The following is a 17,467-nucleotide window of genomic DNA, read 5'->3' on the forward strand; positions in this document are numbered from 1 at the left end:
TTTCTTATGAGGTTCAAAATATTTTGTGCAACAATGCGGCGAGTTTAATGAGAAATAGTCAGGCATTGTGAGTTTTGAGTAGGATTCGTATGTTTACCTCTGAAAAAAGGGCTCGTCCGGGATGTGAACCCGGGACCTCTCGCACCCTTAGCGAGAATCATACCCCTAGACCAACGAGCCGAGGAACACAAGAGTCGCCTTTCGCACCGGCTCCGGGGGTTATTGGCAGAGAGTTAGTGAATGCTTCACCCAAAGCAAGCAACTGCACATGCTGCTCTCTTCTGCAATATGGTTGCTGTCTTTTCCATGGCCGTCATCGAACAAGAAATGAAAATGCCTCTATCCTTCAGACATTTTGTTTGTTCTAGGTGTATGCTCTCGGTGAGGACAATAAAACCATTTCTGCTCTCATGCCTTGCTTTCATGAAGTAGGCCCAAGCTTCAGTACAAAAGGACGTGCAAACGAATGGCGCAAACTATCGTCACTTCTCTTTTTGAGCTGTCACTGATGCCCCTGGAGCACAGTACGTCACGTGGTGAGGGATAGACAGCTTCCATTATCTCAGCTTTCCTATAAGTTGAGAGAGTAAATGCAAACTGTGTGAAAAACAGAAAGCTGCTGTTTCTGCCCGGTCTCGAACCAGGGACCTTTCGCGTGTAAAGTGAACGTGATAACCACTACACTACAGAAACAGACACGCTTGCAGAAATCTTCTTGGCATGTAGTGGGCTGGAATGCACAGACCAAGGGCCAATGTCCATGAAGCTCAAAGTTGGACCCTCCTTACCCGATCTTTTTCTTTGGAAGAAGGGAACGAGGACCACTTTTATTCCAAAAGGCGATTTTAAAACCATACCTGAAACCGAACTAGAAAAACACTTTGCATTTAATTTTCCTACACTGATGGTCCACCCCAGAAAAGCAGTTGCAAATAAGTCCGGCACTGAAATTCTATACGCCAAAAGTGGGAAATAGCGTAGAGGGAAAGGAACTTTCTCACCATACACGGCGTCTTATAGCATTGAAAAGAAGAAATGGCCCTATGTAATAAGCAGCCTAAAAATAATTCCACAGCATGGGCTCGTCCGGGATTTGAACCCGGGACCTCTCGCACCCAAAGCGAGAATCATACCCCTAGACCAACGAGCCTGATTCCCCAGTCGGCATTTTAAGCAATTTCTGATGCGTCTTTCAGAAACAAAGCAGGGCTATTTGGCTGCTCTCTCTCTATGTGAACCACACAAAGTCATGTTTTCTCTCAAGGTGTTGTTTTTTTCACTCTTGCAAGGAAGGGATCAGTCGATATCCTAGCTGCCAGAGAGCAGAAAAAAGGCGCTGATGAGAACTGCAGGCACTTTCTGGCACTTGTACTCCTCTGCAAGTCCTGGACACTTGCCCCATAGACTTCCACCCCAGATGCAAGGGAGGGCCTGCCAATTCTTGCTCCTAAGACAGAGGCATTTGATTCTTGGATTCAAACATGCTCACTCAGCGCTCGATCAGGCTCGATCAAGCGAGATTTATATGAGTGGCTCGCAGGACTGAAACACTCACCTGGGAGCCCCAGGGTGGCTGAATTCCCAGTATGGCCATTTTTGGGCAAGTCACCTCCTTTCCTCCTGCCTCAATCTAGAATTGGCTGCAAATCACAAGATAGAGTTCAATGTCCGTGTGTACTGCCTACTCCCAGCTACCTCTCTGTCTTCCTTATGTAAATTAAAATTCGCAAGGGGGGACCAATGACAATCTGCTCCTCCCACATAACCAGGAAGCCCTGTTGAACATGTCTGCCTGTGTTGTTGCAGGGACAGTGCCTTCTCCGCCCAAAAGGTGGCAGGAGAGCCTCACAACAAAGATGGGATCAACTGCTTAATGAGAAACCAGCACGGCAGTTTGTGTGATGGAGTGCAAATTTAACGGAAGGTGTGCCTGAGGTGTCCCTTCCAGGAATACATGGAATTGTGATTGAGGGCCCAGCCTGATCGTGGGTGGATTTCTCGTCATATGTTACAGGTCCGTGCAAAGATTGTGGTGTGTGGGGAATGCACTGCAAAAAACAGGACGATTTAAGAGTGTAAAAGAAGCCTGTCAGAAGTGGGATTTGAACCCACGCCTCCATGAGGAGACCAGAAGTCTCAGTTGCACTGAAGATCAAGCTCTCTTGCGTCTGGCGCCTTAGACCACTCGGCCATACTGACAGCCCTGGGTGTGCACAGATCTGACTCTTCTGACTGCACCTGCCAATGTTTGCACTTACAACGTTCACAGCAATGTCACAAGTGTAAAGACCCCACAATACAACATGGCATGACAAAAAAAAAGCTAGGCACAAGAGCGACCACTGATGGATGCGGATTACTTTGTTTCGTCTTGCAAAAGTAAAGGAAGTTTCCCACGGCTCGCTGGGTTCAAGGACCGCCTCTTCTTAAGCTTGCATTGAGATAATAAGGTTTTAGAGGGTGCACATAAAAGCAGCTCATGCACAGTGTTTCTGCCCGGTCTCGAACCGGGGACCTTTCGCGTGTTAGGCGAACGTGATGACCACTACACTACAGAAACTCACTTGCTGTGTTTTACTGTTAGAGCAAGGTTCCTCTCAAGGATTCTCTCTACTTCTATTCTGCTGTATCAGCAGCCACTCAGAAAGCGAGGAGCAAGTGTGAAAACTGCAGAGATATCAGCCAACATGCTTGCAATTAGACGTATTAAAAGTGACTTATGCAGGCATCGACAGACAAATATCTGATGCCTAAATGACAGCAAGTACAGCTTGGGAAAGCATCACCTGGGACACACACAGACTAAGCATGAAGGCAGAAAAAGCATGGTGATCCATGTTTCTTATGAGGTTCAAAATATTTTGTGCAACAATGCGGCGAGTGTAATGAGAAATAGTCAGGCATTGTGAGTTTTGAGTAGGATTCGTATGTTTACCTCTTAAAAAGGGCTGGTCCGGGATTTGAACCCGGGACCTCTCGCACCCTAAGCGAGAATCATACCCCTAGACCAACGAGCCGAGGCACACAAGAGTTGCCTTTCGCACCGGCTCCGGGGGTTATTGGCAGTGAGTTAGTGAATGCTTCACCCAAAGCAAGCAACTGCACATGCTGCTCTCTTCTGCAATATGGTTGCTGTCTTTTCCATGGCCGTCATCGAACAAGAAATGAAAATGCCTCTATCCTTCAGACATTTTGTTTGTTCTAGGTGTATGCTCTCGGTGAGGTCAATAAAACCATTTCTGCTCTCATGCCTTGCTTTCATGAAGTAGGCCCAACCTTCAGTACACAAGGACGTGCAAACGAATAGCGCAAACTATCGTCACTTCTCTTTTTGAGCTGTCACTGATGCCCCTGGAGCACAGTACGTCACGCTGGTGAGGGATAGACAGCTTCCATTATCTCAGCTTTCCTATAAGTTGAGAGAGTAAATGCAAACTGTGTGAAAAACAGAAAGCTGCTGTTTCTGCCCGGTCTCGAACCAGGGACCTTTCGCGTGTAAAGCGAACGTGATAACCACTACACTACAGAAACAGACACGCTTGCAGGAATCTTCTTGGCATGTAGTGGGCTGGAATGCACAGACCAAGGGCCAATGTCCATGAAGCTCAAAGTTGGACCCTCCTTACCCGATCTCTTTCTTTGGAAGAAAGGAACGAGGACCACTTTTATTCCAAAAGGCGATTTTAAAACCATACCTGAAACCACACTAGAAAAACACTTTGCATTTAATTTTCCTACACTGATGGTCCACCCCAGAAAAGCAGTTGCAAAGACGTCCGGCACTGAAATTCTATATGCCAAAAGTGGGAAATAGCGTAGAGGGAAAGGAACTTTCTCACCATACACGGCGTCTTATAGCATTGAAAAGAAGAAATGGCCCTATATAATAAGCAGCCTAAAAATAATTCCACAGCATGGGCTCGTCCGGGATTTGAACCCGGGACCTCTCGCACCCGAAGCGAGAATCATACCCCTAGACCAACGAGCCTGATTCCCCAGTCGGCATTTTAAGCAATTTCTTATGCGTCTTTCAGAAACAAAGCAGGGCTATTTGGCTGCTCTCTCTCTATGTGAACCACACAAAGTCATGTTTTCTCTCAAGGTGTTGTTTTTTTCACTCTTGCAAGGAAGAGATCAGTCGATAGCCTAGCTGCCAGAGAGCTGAAAAAAGGCGCTGATGAGAACTCCAGGCACTTTCTGGCACTTGTACTCCTCTGCAAGTCCTGGACACTTGCCCCATAGACTTCCACCCCAGATGCAAGGGAGGGCCTGCCAATTCTTGCTCCTAAGACAGAGGCATTTGATTCTTGGATTCAAACACGCTCACTCAGCGCTCGATCAGGCTCGATCAAGCGAGATTTATATGAGTGGCTCGCAGGACTGAAACACTCACCTGGGAGCCCCAGGGTGGCTGAATTCCCAGTATGGCCATTTTTGGGCAAGTCACCTCCTTTCCTCCTGCCTCAATCTAGAATTGGCTGCAAATCACAAGATAGAGTTCAATGTCCGTGTGTACTGCCTACTCCCAGCTACCTCTCTGTCTTCCTTATGTAAATTAAAATTCGCAAGGGTGGACCAATGACAATCTGCTCCTCCCACATAACCAGGAAGCCCTGTTGAACATGTCTGCCTGTGTTGTTGCAGGGACAGTGCCTTCTCCGCCCAAAAGGTGGCAGGAGAGCCTCACAACAAAGATGGGATCAACTGCTTAATGAGAAACCAGCACGGCAGTTTGTGTGATGGAGTGCAAATTTAACGGAAGGTGTGCATGAGGTGTCCCTTCCAGGAATACATGGAATTGTGATTGAGGGCCCAGCCTGATCGTTGGTGGATTTCTCGTCATATGTTACAGGTCCGTGCAAAGATTGTGGTGTATGGGGAATGCACTGCAAAAAACAGGACGATTTAAGGGTGTAAAAGAAACCTGTCAGACGTTGGATTTGAACCCACGCCTCCATGAGGAGACCAGAAGTCTCAGTTGCACTGTAGATCAAGCTCTCTTGAGTCTGGCGCCTTAGACCACTCGGCCATCCTGACAGCCCTGGGTGTGCACAGATCTGACTCTTCTGACTGCACCTGCCAATGTTTGCACTTACAACGTTCACAGCAATGTCACAAGTGTAAAGACCCCACAATACAACATGGCATGACAAAAAAAAAACTAGGCACAAGAGCGACCACTGATGGATGCGGATTACTTTGTTTCGTCTTGCAAAAGTAAAGGAAGTTTCCCACGGCTCGCTGGGTTCAAGGACCGCCTCTTCTTAAGCTTGCATTGAGATAATAAGGTTTTAGAGGGTGCACATAAAAGCAGCTCATGCACAGTGTTTCTGCCCGGTCTCGAACCGGGGACCTTTCGCGTGTTAGGCGAACGTGATGACCACTACACTACAGAAACTCACTTGCTGTGTTTTACTGTTAGAGCAAGGTTCCTCTCAAGGATTCTCTTTACTTCTATTCTGCTGTATCAGCAGCCACTCAGAAAGCGAGGAGCAGGTGTGAAAACTGCAGAGATATCAGCCAACATACTTGCAATTAGACGTATTAAAAATTGACTTATGCAGGCATCGACAGACAAATATCTGATGCCTAAATGCCAGCAAGTACAGCTTGGGAAAGCATCACCTGGGACACACACAGACTAAGCATGAAGGCAGAAAAAGCATGGTGATCCATGTTTCTTATGAGGTTCAAAATATTTTGTGCAACAATGCGGCGAGTGTAATGAGAAATAGTCAGGCATTGTGAGTTTTGAGTAGGATTCATATGTTTACCTCTGAAAAAAGGCTCGTCCGGGATTTGAACCCGGGACCTCTCGCACCCTAAGCGAGAATCATACCCCTACACCAACGAGCCGAGGCACACAAGAGTCGTCGTTCGCACCGGCTCCGGGGGTTATTGGCAGCGAGTTAGTGAATGCTTCACCCAAAGCAAGCAACTGCACATGCTGCTCTCTTCTGCAATATGGTTGCTGTCTTTTCCATGGCCGTCATCGAACAAGAAATGAAAATGCCTCTATCCTTCAGACATTTTGTTTGTTCTAGGTGTATGCTCTCGGTGAGGTCAATAAAACCATTTCTGCTCTCATGCCTTGCTTTCATGAAGTAGGCCCAACCTTCAGTACACAAGGACGTGCAAACGAATAGCGCAAACTATCGTCACTTCTCTTTTTGAGCTGTCACTGATGCCCCTGGAGCACAGTACGTCACGCTGGTGAGGGATAGACAGCTTCCATTATCTCAGCTTTCCTATAAATTGAGAGAGTAAATGCAAACTGTGTGAAAAACAGAAAGCTGCTGTTTCTGCCCGGTCTCGAACCAGGGACCTTTCGCGTGTAAAGCGAATGTGATAACCACTACACTACAGAAACAGACACGCTTGCAGGAATCTTCTTGGCATGTAGTGGGCTGCAATGCACAGACCAAGGGCCAATGTCCATGAAGCTCAAAGTTGGACCCTCCTTACCCGATCTCTTTCTTTGGAAGAAGGGAACGAGGACCACTTTTATTCCAAAAGGCGATTTTAAAACCATACCTGAAACCACACTAGAAAAACACTTTGCATTTAATTTTCCTACACTGATGGTCCACCCCAGAAAAGCAGTTGCAAAGAAGTCCGGCACTGAAATTCTATACGCCAAAAGTGGGAAATAGCGTAGAGGGAAAGGAACTTTCTCACCATACACGGCGTCTTATAGCATTGAAAAGAAGAAATGGCCCTATATAATAAGCAGCCTAAAAATAATTCCACAGCATGGGCTCGTCCGGGATTTGAACCCGGGACCTCTCGCACCCGAAGCGAGAATCATACCCCTAGACCAACGAGCCTGATTCCCCAGTCGGCATTTTAAGCAATTTCTGATGCGTCTTTCAGAAACAAAGCAGGGCTATTTGGCTGCTCTCTCTCTATGTGAACCACACAAAGTCATGTTTTCTGTCAAGGTGTTGTTTTTTTCACTCTTGCAAGGAAGGGATCAGTCGATATCCTAGCTGCCAGAGAGCAGAAAAAAGGCGCTGATGAGAACTGCAGGCACTTTCTGGCACTTGTACTCCTCTGCAAGTCCTGGACACTTGCCCCATAGACTTCCACCCCAGATGCAAGGGAGGGCCTGCCAATTCTTGCTCCTAAGACAGAGGCATTTGATTCTTGGATTCAAACACGCTCACTCAGCGCTCGATCAGGCTCGATCAAGCGAGATTTATATGAGTGGCTCGCAGGACTGAAACACTCACCTGGGAGCCCCAGGGTGGCTTAATTACCAGTATGGCCATTTTTGGGCAAGTCACCTCCTTTCCTCCTGCCTCAATCTAGAATTGGCTGCAAATCACAAAATAGAGTTCAATGTCCGTGTGTACTGCCTACTCCCAGCTACCTCTCTGTCTTCCTTATGTAAATTAAAATTCGCAAGGGGGGACCAATGACAATCTGCTCCTCCCACATAACCAGGAAGCCCTGTTGAACATGTCTGCCTGTGTTGTTGCAGGGACAGTGCCTTCTCCGCCCAAAAGGTGGCAGGAGAGCCTCACAACAAAGATGGGATCAACTGCTTAATGAGAAACCAGCACGGCAGTTTGTGTGATGGAGTGCAAATTTAACGGAAGGTGTGCCTGAGGTGTCCCTTCCAGGAATACATGGAATTGTGATTGAGGGCCCAGCCTGATCGTTGGTGGATTTCTCGTCATATGTTACAGGTCCGTGCAAAGATTGTGGTGTATGGGGAATGCACTGCAAAAAACAGGACGATTTAAGGGTATAAAAGAAACCTGTCAGAAGTGGGATTTGAACCCACGCCTCCATGAGGAGACCAGAAGTCTCAGTTGCACTGAAGATCAAGCTCTCTTGAGTCTGGCGCCTTAGACCACTCGGCCATCCTGACAGCCCTGGGTGTGCACAGATCTGACTCTTCTGACTGCACCTGCCAATGTTTGCACTTACAAAGTTCACAGCAATGTCACAAGTGTAAAGACCCCACAATACAACATGGCATGACAAAAAAAAAGCTAGGCACAAGAGCGACCACTGATGGATGCGGATTACTTTGTTTCGTCTTGCAAAAGTAAAGGAAGTTTCCCACGGCTCGCTGGGTTCAAGGACCGCCTCTTCTTAAGCTTGCATTGAGATAATAAGGTTTTAGAGGGTGCACATAAAAGCAGCTATTGCACAGTGTTTCTGCCCGGTCTCGAACCGGGGACCTTTCTCGTGTTAGGCGAACGTGATGACCACTACACTACAGAAACTCACTTGCTGTGTTTTACTGTTAGAGCAAGGTTCCTCTCAAGGATTCTCTTTACTTCTATTCTGCTGTATCAGCAGCCACTCAGAAAGCGAGGAGCAGGTGTGAAAACTGCAGAGATATCAGCCAACATACTTGCAATTAGACGTATTAAAAATTGACTTATGCAGGCATCGACAGACAAATATCTGATGCCTAAATGCCAGCAAGTACAGCTTGGGAAAGCATCACCTGGGACACACAGACTAAGCATGAAGGCAGAAAAAGCATGGTGATCCATGTTTCTTATGAGGTTCAAAATATTTTGTGCAACAATGCGGCGAGTGTAATGAGAAATAGTCAGGCATTGTGAGTTTTGAGTAGGATTCGTATGTTTACCTCTGAAAAAGGGCTCGTCCGGGATTTGAATCCGGGACCTCTCGCACCCTAAGCGAGAATCATACCCCTACACCAACGAGCCGAGGCACACAAGAGTTGCCTTTCGCACCGGCTCCGGGGGTTATTGGCAGCGAGTTAGTGAATGCTTCACCCAAAGCAAGCAACTGCACATGCTGCTCTCTTCTGCAATATGGTTGTTGTCTTTTCCATGGCCGTCATCGAACAAGAAATGAAAATGCCTCTATCCTTCAGACATTTTGTTTGTTCTAGGTGTATGCTCTCAGTGAGGTCAATAAAACCATTTCTGCTCTCATGCCTTGCTTTCATGAAGTAGGCCCAACCTTCAGTACACAAGGACGTGCAAACGAATAGCGCAAACTATCGTCACTTCTCTTTTTGAGCTGTCACTGATGCCCCTGGAGCACAGTACGTCACGCTGGTGAGGGATAGACAGCTTCCATTATCTCAGCTTTCCTATAAATTGAGAGAGTAAATGCAAACTGTGTGAAAAACAGAAAGCTGCTGTTTCTGCCCGGTCTCGAACCAGGGACCTTTCGCGTGTAAAGCTAATGTGATAACCACTACACTACAGAAACAGACACGCTTGCAGGAATCTTCTTGGCATGTAGTGGGCTGCAATGCACAGACCAAGGGCCAATGTCCATGAAGCTCAAAGTTGGACCCTCCTTACCCGATCTCTTTCTTTGGAAGAAGGGAACGAGGACCACTTTTATTCCAAAAGGCGATTTTAAAACCATACCTGAAACCACACTAGAAAAACACTTTGCATTTAATTTTCCTACACTGATGGTCCACCCCAGAAAAGCAGTTGCAAAGAAGTCCGGCACTGAAATTCTATACGCCAAAAGTGGGAAATAGCGTAGAGGGAAAGGAACTTTCTCACCATACACGGCGTCTTATAGCATTGAAAAGAAGAAATGGCCCTATATAATAAGCAGCCTAAAAATAATTCCACAGCATGGGCTCGTCCGGGATTTGAACCCGGGACCTCTCGCACCCGAAGCGAGAATCATACCCCTAGACCAACGAGCCTGATTCCCCAGTCGGCATTTTAAGCAATTTCTGATGCGTCTTTCAGAAACAAAGCAGGGCTATTTGGCTGCTCTCTCTCTATGTGAACCACACAAAGTCATGTTTTCTGTCAAAGTGTTGTTTTTTTCACTCTTGCAAGGAAGGGATCAGTCGATATCCTAGCTGCCAGAGAGCAGAAAAAAGGCGCTGATGAGAACTGCAGGCACTTTCTGGCACTTGTACTCCTCTGCAAGTCCTGGACACTTGCCCCATAGACTTCCACCCCAGATGCAAGGGAGGGCCTGCCAATTCTTGCTCCTAAGACAGAGGCATTTGATTCTTGGATTCAAACACGCTCACTCAGCGCTCGATCAGGCTCGATCAAGCGAGATTTATATGAGTGGCTCGCAGGACTGAAACACTCACCTGGGAGCCCCAGGGTGGCTTAATTACCAGTATGGCCATTTTTGGGCAAGTCACCTCCTTTCCTCCTGCCTCAATCTAGAATTGGCTGCAAATCACAAAATAGAGTTCAATGTCCGTGTGTACTGCCTACTCCCAGCTACCTCTCTGTCTTCCTTATGTAAATTAAAATTCGCAAGGGGGGACCAATGACAATCTGCTCCTCCCACATAACCAGGAAGCCCTGTTGAACATGTCTGCCTGTGTTGTTGCAGGGACAGTGCCTTCTCCGCCCAAAAGGTGGCAGGAGAGCCTCACAACAAAGATGGGATCAACTGCTTAATGAGAAACCAGCACGGCAGTTTGTGTGATGGAGTGCAAATTTAACGGAAGGTGTGCCTGAGGTGTCCCTTCCAGGAATACATGGAATTGTGATTGAGGGCCCAGCCTGATCGTTGGTGGATTTCTCGTCATATGTTACAGGTCCGTGCAAAGATTGTGGTGTATGGGGAATGCACTGCAAAAAACAGGACGATTTAAGGGTATAAAAGAAACCTGTCAGAAGTGGGATTTGAACCCACGCCTCCATGAGGAGACCAGAAGTCTCAGTTGCACTGAAGATCAAGCTCTCTTGAGTCTGGCGCCTTAGACCACTCGGCCATCCTGACAGCCCTGGGTGTGCACAGATCTGACTCTTCTGACTGCACCTGCCAATGTTTGCACTTACAAAGTTCACAGCAATGTCACAAGTGTAAAGACCCCACAATACAACATGGCATGACAAAAAAAAAGCTAGGCACAAGAGCGACCACTGATGGATGCGGATTACTTTGTTTCGTCTTGCAAAAGTAAAGGAAGTTTCCCACGGCTCGCTGGGTTCAAGGACCGCCTCTTCTTAAGCTTGCATTGAGATAATAAGGTTTTAGAGGGTGCACATAAAAGCAGCTCATGCACAGTGTTTCTGCCCGGTCTCGAACCGGGGACCTTTCGCGTGTTAGGCGAACGTGATGACCACTACACTACAGAAACTCACTTGCTGTGTTTTACTGTTAGAGCAAGGTTCCTCTCAAGGATTCTCTTTACTTCTATTCTGCTGTATCAGCAGCCACTCAGAAAGCGAGGAGCAGGTGTGAAAACTGCAGAGATATCAGCCAACATACTTGCAATTAGACGTATTAAAAATTGACTTATGCAGGCATCGACAGACAAATATCTGATGCCTAAATGCCAGCAAGTACAGCTTGGGAAAGCATCACCTGGGACACACACAGACTAAGCATGAAGGCAGAAAAAGCATGGTGATCCATGTTTCTTATGAGGTTCAAAATATTTTGTGCAACAATGCGGCGAGTGTAATGAGAAATAGTCAGGCATTGTGAGTTTTGAGTAGGATTCGTATGTTTACCTCTGAAAAAGGGCTCGTCCGGGATTTGAACCCGGGACCTCTCGCACCCTAAGCGAGAATCATACCCCTACACCAACGAGCCGAGGCACACAAGAGTCGCCTTTCGCACCGGCTCCGGGGGTTATTGGCAGCGAGTTAGTGAATGCTTCACCCAAAGCAAGCAACTGCACATGCTGCTCTCTTCTGCAATATGGTTGTTGTCTTTTCCATGGCCGTCATCGAACAAGAAATGAAAATGCCTCTATCCTTCAGACATTTTGTTTGTTCTAGGTGTATGCTCTCGGTGAGGTCAATAAAACCATTTCTGCTCTCATGCCTTGCTTTCATGAAGTAGGCCCAACCTTCAGTACACAAGGACGTGCAAACGAATAGCGCAAACTATCGTCACTTCTCTTTTTGAGCTGTCACTGATGCCCCTGGAGCACAGTACGTCACGCTGGTGAGGGATAGACAGCTTCCATTATCTCAGCTTTCCTATAAGTTGAGAGAGTAAATGCAAACTGTGTGAAAAACAGAAAGCTGCTGTTTCTGCCCGGTCTCGAACCAGGGACCTTTCGCGTGTAAAGCGAACGTGATAACCACTACACTACAGAAACAGACACGCTTGCAGGAATCTTCTTGGCATGTAGTGGGCTGGAATGCACAGACCAAGGGCCAATGTCCATGAAGCTCAAAGTTGGACCCTCCTTACCCAATCTCTTTCTTTGGAAGAAAGGAACGAGGACCACTTTTATTCCAAAAGGCGATTTTAAAACCATACCTGAAACCACACTAGAAAAACACTTTGCATTTAATTTTCCTACACTGATGGTCCACCCCAGAAAAGCAGTTGCAAAGAAGTCCGGCACTGAAATTCTATACGCCAAAAGTGGGAAATAGCGTAGAGGGAAAGGAACTTTCTCACCATACACGGCGTCTTATAGCATTGAAAAGAAGAAATGGCCCTATATAATAAGCAGCCTAAAAATAATTCCACAGCATGGGCTCGTCCGGGATTTGAACCTGGGACCTCTCGCACCCGAAGCGAGAATCATACCCCTAGACCAACGAGTCTGATTCCCCAGTCGGCATTTTAAGCAATTTCTGATGAGTCTTTCAGAAACAAAGCAGGGCTATTTGGCTGCTCTCTCTCTATGTGAACCACACAAAGTCATGTTTTCTCTCAAGGTGTTGTTTTTTTCACTCTTGCAAGGAAGGGATCAGTCGATATCCTAGCTGCCAGAGAGCAGAAAAAAGGCGCTGATGAGAACTGCAGGCACTTTCTGGCACTTGTACTCCTCTGCAAGTCCTGGACACTTGCCCCATAGACTTCCACCCCAGATGCAAGGGAGGGCCTGCCAATTCTTGCTCCTAAGACAGAGGCATTTGATTCTTGGATTCAAACACGCTCACTCAGCGCTCGATCAGGCTCGATCAAGCGAGATTTATATGAGTGGCTCGCAGGACTGAAACACTCACCTGGGAGCCCCAGGGTGGCTGAATTCCCAGTATGGCCATTTTTGGGCAAGTCACCTCCTTTCCTCCTGCCTCAATCTAGAATTGGCTGCAAATCACAAGATAGAGTTCAATGTCCGTGTGTACTGCCTACTCCCAGCTACCTCTCTGTCTTCCTTATGTAAATTAAAATTCGCAAGGGGGACCAATGACAATCTGCTCCTCCCACATAACCAGGAAGCCCTGTTGAACATGTCTGCCTGTGTTGTTGCAGGGACAGTGCCTTCTCCGCCCAAAAGGTGGCAGGAGAGCCTCACAACAAAGACGGGATCAACTGCTTAATGAGAAACCAGCACGGCAGTTTGTGTGATGGAGTGCAAATTTAACGGAAGGTGTGCCTGAGGTGTCCCTTCCAGGAATACATGGAATTGTGATTGAGGGCCCAGCCTGATCATTGGTGGATTTCTCGTCATATGTTACAGGTCCGTGCAAAGATTGTGGTGTATGGGGAATGCACTGCAAAAAACAGGACGATTTAAGGGTGTAAAAGAAACCTGTCAGAAGTGGGATTTGATCCCACGCCTCCATGAGGAGACCAGAAGTCTCAGTTGCACTGAAGAGCAAGCTCTCTTGAGTCTGGCGCCTTAGACCACTCGGTCATCCTGACAGCCCTGGGTGTGCCCAGATCTGACTCTTCTGACTGCACCTGCCAATGTTTGCACTTACAACGTTCACAGCAATGTCACAAGTGTAAAGACCCCACAATACAACATGGCATGGCAAAAAAAAAGCTAGGCACAAGAGCGACCACTGATGGATGCGGATTACTTTGTTTCGTCTTGCAAAAGTAAAGGAAGTTTCCCACGGCTCGCTGGGTTCAAGGACCGCCTCTTCTTAAGCTTGCATTGAGGTTCCTCTCAAGGATTCTCTCTACTTCTATTCTACTGTATCCGCAGCCACTCAGAAAGCGAGGAGCAAGTGTGAAAACTGCAGAGATATCAGCCAACATGCTTGCAATTAGACGTATTAAAAATTGACTTATGCAGGCATCGACAGACAAATATCTGATGCCTAAATGCCAGCAAGTACAGCTTGGGAAAGCATCACCTGGGACACACACAGACTAAGCATGAAGGCAGAAAAAGCATGGTGATCCATGTTTCTTATGAGGTTCAAAATATTTTGTGCAACAATGCGGCGAGTTTAATGAGAAATAGTCAGGCATTGTGAGTTTTGAGTAGGATTCGTATGTTTACCTCTGAAAAAAGGGCTCGTCCGGGATGTGAACCCGGGACCTCTCGCACCCTTAGCGAGACTCATACCCCTAGACCAACGAGCCGAGGAACACAAGAGTCGCCTTTCGCACCGGCTCCGGGGGTTATTGGCAGAGAGTTAGTGAATGCTTCACCCAAAGCAAGCAACTGCACATGCTGCTCTCTTCTGCAATATGGTTGCTGTCTTTTCCATGGCCGTCATCGAACAAGAAATGAAAATGCCTCTATCCTTCAGACATTTTGTTTGTTCTAGGTGTATGCTCTCGGTGAGGACAATAAAACCATTTCTGCTCTCATGCCTTGCTTTCATGAAGTAGGCCCAAGCTTCAGTACACAAGGACATGCAAACGAATGGCGCAAACTATCGTCACTTCTCTTTTTGAGCTGTCACTGATGCCCCTGGAGCACAGTACGTCACGTGGTGAGGGATAGACAGCTTCCATTATCTCAGCTTTCCTATAAGTTGAGAGAGTAAATGCAAACTGTGTGAAAAACAGAAAGCTGCTGTTTCTGCCCGGTCTCGAACCAGGGACCTTTCGCGTGTAAAGTGAACGTGATAACCACTACACTACAGAAACAGACACGCTTGCAGGAATCGTCTTGGCATGTAGTGGGCTGGAATGCACAGACCAAGGGCCAATGTCCATGTAGCTCAAAGTTGGACCCTCCTTACCCGATCTCTTTCTTTGGAAGAAGGGAACGAGGACCACTTTTATTCCAAAAGGCGATTTTAAAACCATACCTGAAACCACACTAGAAAAACACTTTGCATTTAATTTTCCTACACTGATGGTCCACCCCAGAAAAGCAGTTGCAAAGAAGTCCGGCACTGAAATTCTATACGCCAAAAGTGGGAAATAGCGTAGAGGGAAAGGAACTTTCTCACCATACACGGCGTCTTATAGCATTGAAAAGAAGAAATGGCCCTATATAATAAGCAGCCTAAAAATAATTCCACAGCATGGGCTCGTCCGGGATTTGAACCCGGGACCTCTCGCACCCGAAGCGAGAATCATACCCCTAGACCAACGAGCCTGATTCCCCAGTCGGCATTTTAAGCAATTTCTGATGCGTCTTTCAGAAACAAAGCAGGGCTATTTGGCTGCTCTCTCTCTATGTGAACCACACAAAGTCATGTTTTCTCTCAAGGTGTTGTTTTTTTCACTCTTGCAAGGAATGGATCAGTCGATATCCTAGCTGCCAGAGAGCAGAAAAAAGGCGCTGATGAGAACTGCAGGCACTTTCTGGCACTTGTACTCCTCTGCAAGTCCTGGACACTTGCCCCATAGACTTCCACCCCAGATGCAAGGGAGGGCCTGCCAAATCTTGCTCCTAAGACAGAGGCATTTGATTCTTGGATTCAAACATGCTCACTCAGCGCTCGATCAGGCTCGATCAAGCGAGATTTATATGAGTGGCTCGCAGGACTGAAACACTCACCTGGGAGCCCCAGGGTGGCTGAATTCCCAGTATGGCCATTTTTGGGCAAGTCACCTCCTTTCCTCCTGCCTCAATCTAGAATTGGCTGCAAATCACAAGATAGAGTTCAATGTCCGTGTGTACTGCCTACTCCCAGCTACCTCTCTGTCTTCCTTATGTAAATTAAAATTCGCAAGGGGGGACCAATGACAATCTGCTCCTCCCACATAACCAGGAAGCCCTGTTGAACATGTCTGCCTGTGTTGTTGCAGGGACAGTGCCTTCTCCGCCCAAAAGGTGGCAGGAGAGCCTCACAACAAAGATGGGATCAACTGCTTAATGAGAAACCAGCACGGCAGTTTGTGTGATGGAGTGCAAATTTAACGGAAGGTGTGCCTGAGGTGTCCCTTCCAGGAATACATGGAATTGTGATTGAGGGCCCAGCCTGATCGTTGGTGGATTTCTCGTCATATGTTACAGGTCCGTGCAAAGATTGTGGTGTGTGGGGAATGCACTGCAAAAAACAGGACGATTTAAGGGTGTAAAAGAAACCTGTCAGAAGTGGGATTTGAACCCACGCCTCCATGAGGAGACCAGAAGTCTCAGTTGCACTGAAGATCAAGCTCTCTTGAGTCTGGCGCCTTAGACCACTCGGCCATCCTGACAGCCCTGGGTGTGCACAGAGCTGACTCTTCTGACTGCACCTGCCAATGTTTGCACTTACAACGTTCACAGCAATGTCACAAGTGTAAAGACTCCACAATACAACATGGCATGACAAAAAAAAAGCTAGGCACAAGAGCGACCACTGATGGATGCGGATTACTTTGTTTCGTCTTGCAAAAGTAGAGGAAGTTTCCCACAGCTCGCTGGGTTCAAGGACCGCCTCTTCTTAAGCTTGCATTGAGATAATAAGGTTTTAGAGGGTGCACATAAAAGCAGCTCATGCACAGTGTTTCTGCCCGGTCTCAAACCGGGGACCTTTCGCGTGTTAGGCGAACGTGATGACCACTACACTACAGAAACTCACTTGCTGTGTTTTACTGTTAGAGCAAGGTTCCTCTCAAGGATTCTCTCTACTTCTATTCTGCTGTATCAGCAGCCACTCAGAAAGCGAGGAGCAAGTGTGAAAACTGCAGAGATATCAGCCAACATGCTTGCAATTAGACGTAATAAAATTGACTTATGCAGGCATCGACAGACAAATATCTGATGCCTAAATGCCAGCAAGTACAGCTTGGGAAAGCATCACCTGGGACACACACAGACTAAGCATGAAGGCAGAAAAAGCATGGTGATCCATGTTTCTTATGAGGTTCAAAGGGCCTCATTTATGAAAAGTGACGCATCACTGCGTGAAAACAGTGATGCGTCACTTTTCACTGCGCCCTCCCTGCGACTCCAATGATGCGTCATATTTACAGTATGACGCATCATGTCGCAAGGAGTCACAGATACGTCAGTATTTCTGACGTATCTGTAGGCGCAAAAGTGACGCATTGCTGGAGTGTGTCACAAAAGTGACGCAACTCCAGCAATGTGTCCTTTCACATGGGGGAAGCCCCATGTGAAAGTGCCTGCGTCAGTCTTCCGCCTGCTGTGAGGCAGGCGCAAGATATTGACGCATTTGCACCCTAGAAGTGGCGCAGTGAAATCTCGTAGATTTCACTGCGTCACTTCTACGATGCATACTTACATGGGAACGCCCACCCTGCATACATTATACCTGACGCAGGTATAATGTAGCGCAGGGGTTTACAAAGTGACGCATCTAGGTAGATGCGTCACTTTGTAAATATGGCGCATCATGGCGCATGTTTTACGCCACTGGTGTGTCACAAAAAGTGACGCACCGGTGGCGCAAAAGTGACGCAGGGGCTCATAAATGAG

General features: G+C 47.2%; 11 non-coding genes across 11 annotated transcripts; all 11 read right to left on the bottom strand.

Annotated features, from left to right (window-relative positions):
• Nucleotides 1-2,487: 2,487 nt before the first annotated feature.
• TRNAV-AAC (transfer RNA valine (anticodon AAC)) lies at nt 2,488-2,560 on the bottom strand. The gene has a single exon. It is a non-coding gene; the product is annotated as a tRNA-Val (tRNA).
• An 898-nt stretch (nt 2,561-3,458) lies between these two features.
• On the bottom strand, nt 3,459-3,531 carry TRNAV-UAC (transfer RNA valine (anticodon UAC)). Its single transcript has one exon. It is a non-coding gene; the product is annotated as a tRNA-Val (tRNA).
• Nucleotides 3,532-3,916: 385 nt separating this feature from the next.
• On the bottom strand, nt 3,917-3,988 carry TRNAP-CGG (transfer RNA proline (anticodon CGG)). The gene has a single exon. It is a non-coding gene; the product is annotated as a tRNA-Pro (tRNA).
• A 1,337-nt stretch (nt 3,989-5,325) lies between these two features.
• Nucleotides 5,326-5,398, bottom strand: TRNAV-AAC (transfer RNA valine (anticodon AAC)). Its single transcript has one exon. It is a non-coding gene; the product is annotated as a tRNA-Val (tRNA).
• An 899-nt stretch (nt 5,399-6,297) lies between these two features.
• Nucleotides 6,298-6,370, bottom strand: TRNAV-UAC (transfer RNA valine (anticodon UAC)). Its single transcript has one exon. It is a non-coding gene; the product is annotated as a tRNA-Val (tRNA).
• Nucleotides 6,371-6,755: 385 nt separating this feature from the next.
• Nucleotides 6,756-6,827, bottom strand: TRNAP-CGG (transfer RNA proline (anticodon CGG)). Its single transcript has one exon. It is a non-coding gene; the product is annotated as a tRNA-Pro (tRNA).
• A 2,765-nt stretch (nt 6,828-9,592) lies between these two features.
• Nucleotides 9,593-9,664, bottom strand: TRNAP-CGG (transfer RNA proline (anticodon CGG)). Its single transcript has one exon. It is a non-coding gene; the product is annotated as a tRNA-Pro (tRNA).
• Nucleotides 9,665-11,001: 1,337 nt separating this feature from the next.
• Nucleotides 11,002-11,074, bottom strand: TRNAV-AAC (transfer RNA valine (anticodon AAC)). Its single transcript has one exon. It is a non-coding gene; the product is annotated as a tRNA-Val (tRNA).
• Nucleotides 11,075-11,973: 899 nt separating this feature from the next.
• On the bottom strand, nt 11,974-12,046 carry TRNAV-UAC (transfer RNA valine (anticodon UAC)). The gene has a single exon. It is a non-coding gene; the product is annotated as a tRNA-Val (tRNA).
• A 3,075-nt stretch (nt 12,047-15,121) lies between these two features.
• TRNAP-CGG (transfer RNA proline (anticodon CGG)) lies at nt 15,122-15,193 on the bottom strand. The gene has a single exon. It is a non-coding gene; the product is annotated as a tRNA-Pro (tRNA).
• A 1,337-nt stretch (nt 15,194-16,530) lies between these two features.
• On the bottom strand, nt 16,531-16,603 carry TRNAV-AAC (transfer RNA valine (anticodon AAC)). Its single transcript has one exon. It is a non-coding gene; the product is annotated as a tRNA-Val (tRNA).
• Between the last annotated feature and the right edge of the window lie 864 nt (nt 16,604-17,467).

The sequence above is a fragment of the Triturus cristatus genome, chromosome 10 (assembly GCF_964204655.1).
Source record: "Triturus cristatus chromosome 10, aTriCri1.1, whole genome shotgun sequence".
Classification (NCBI taxonomy): domain Eukaryota; kingdom Metazoa; phylum Chordata; class Amphibia; order Caudata; family Salamandridae; genus Triturus; species Triturus cristatus.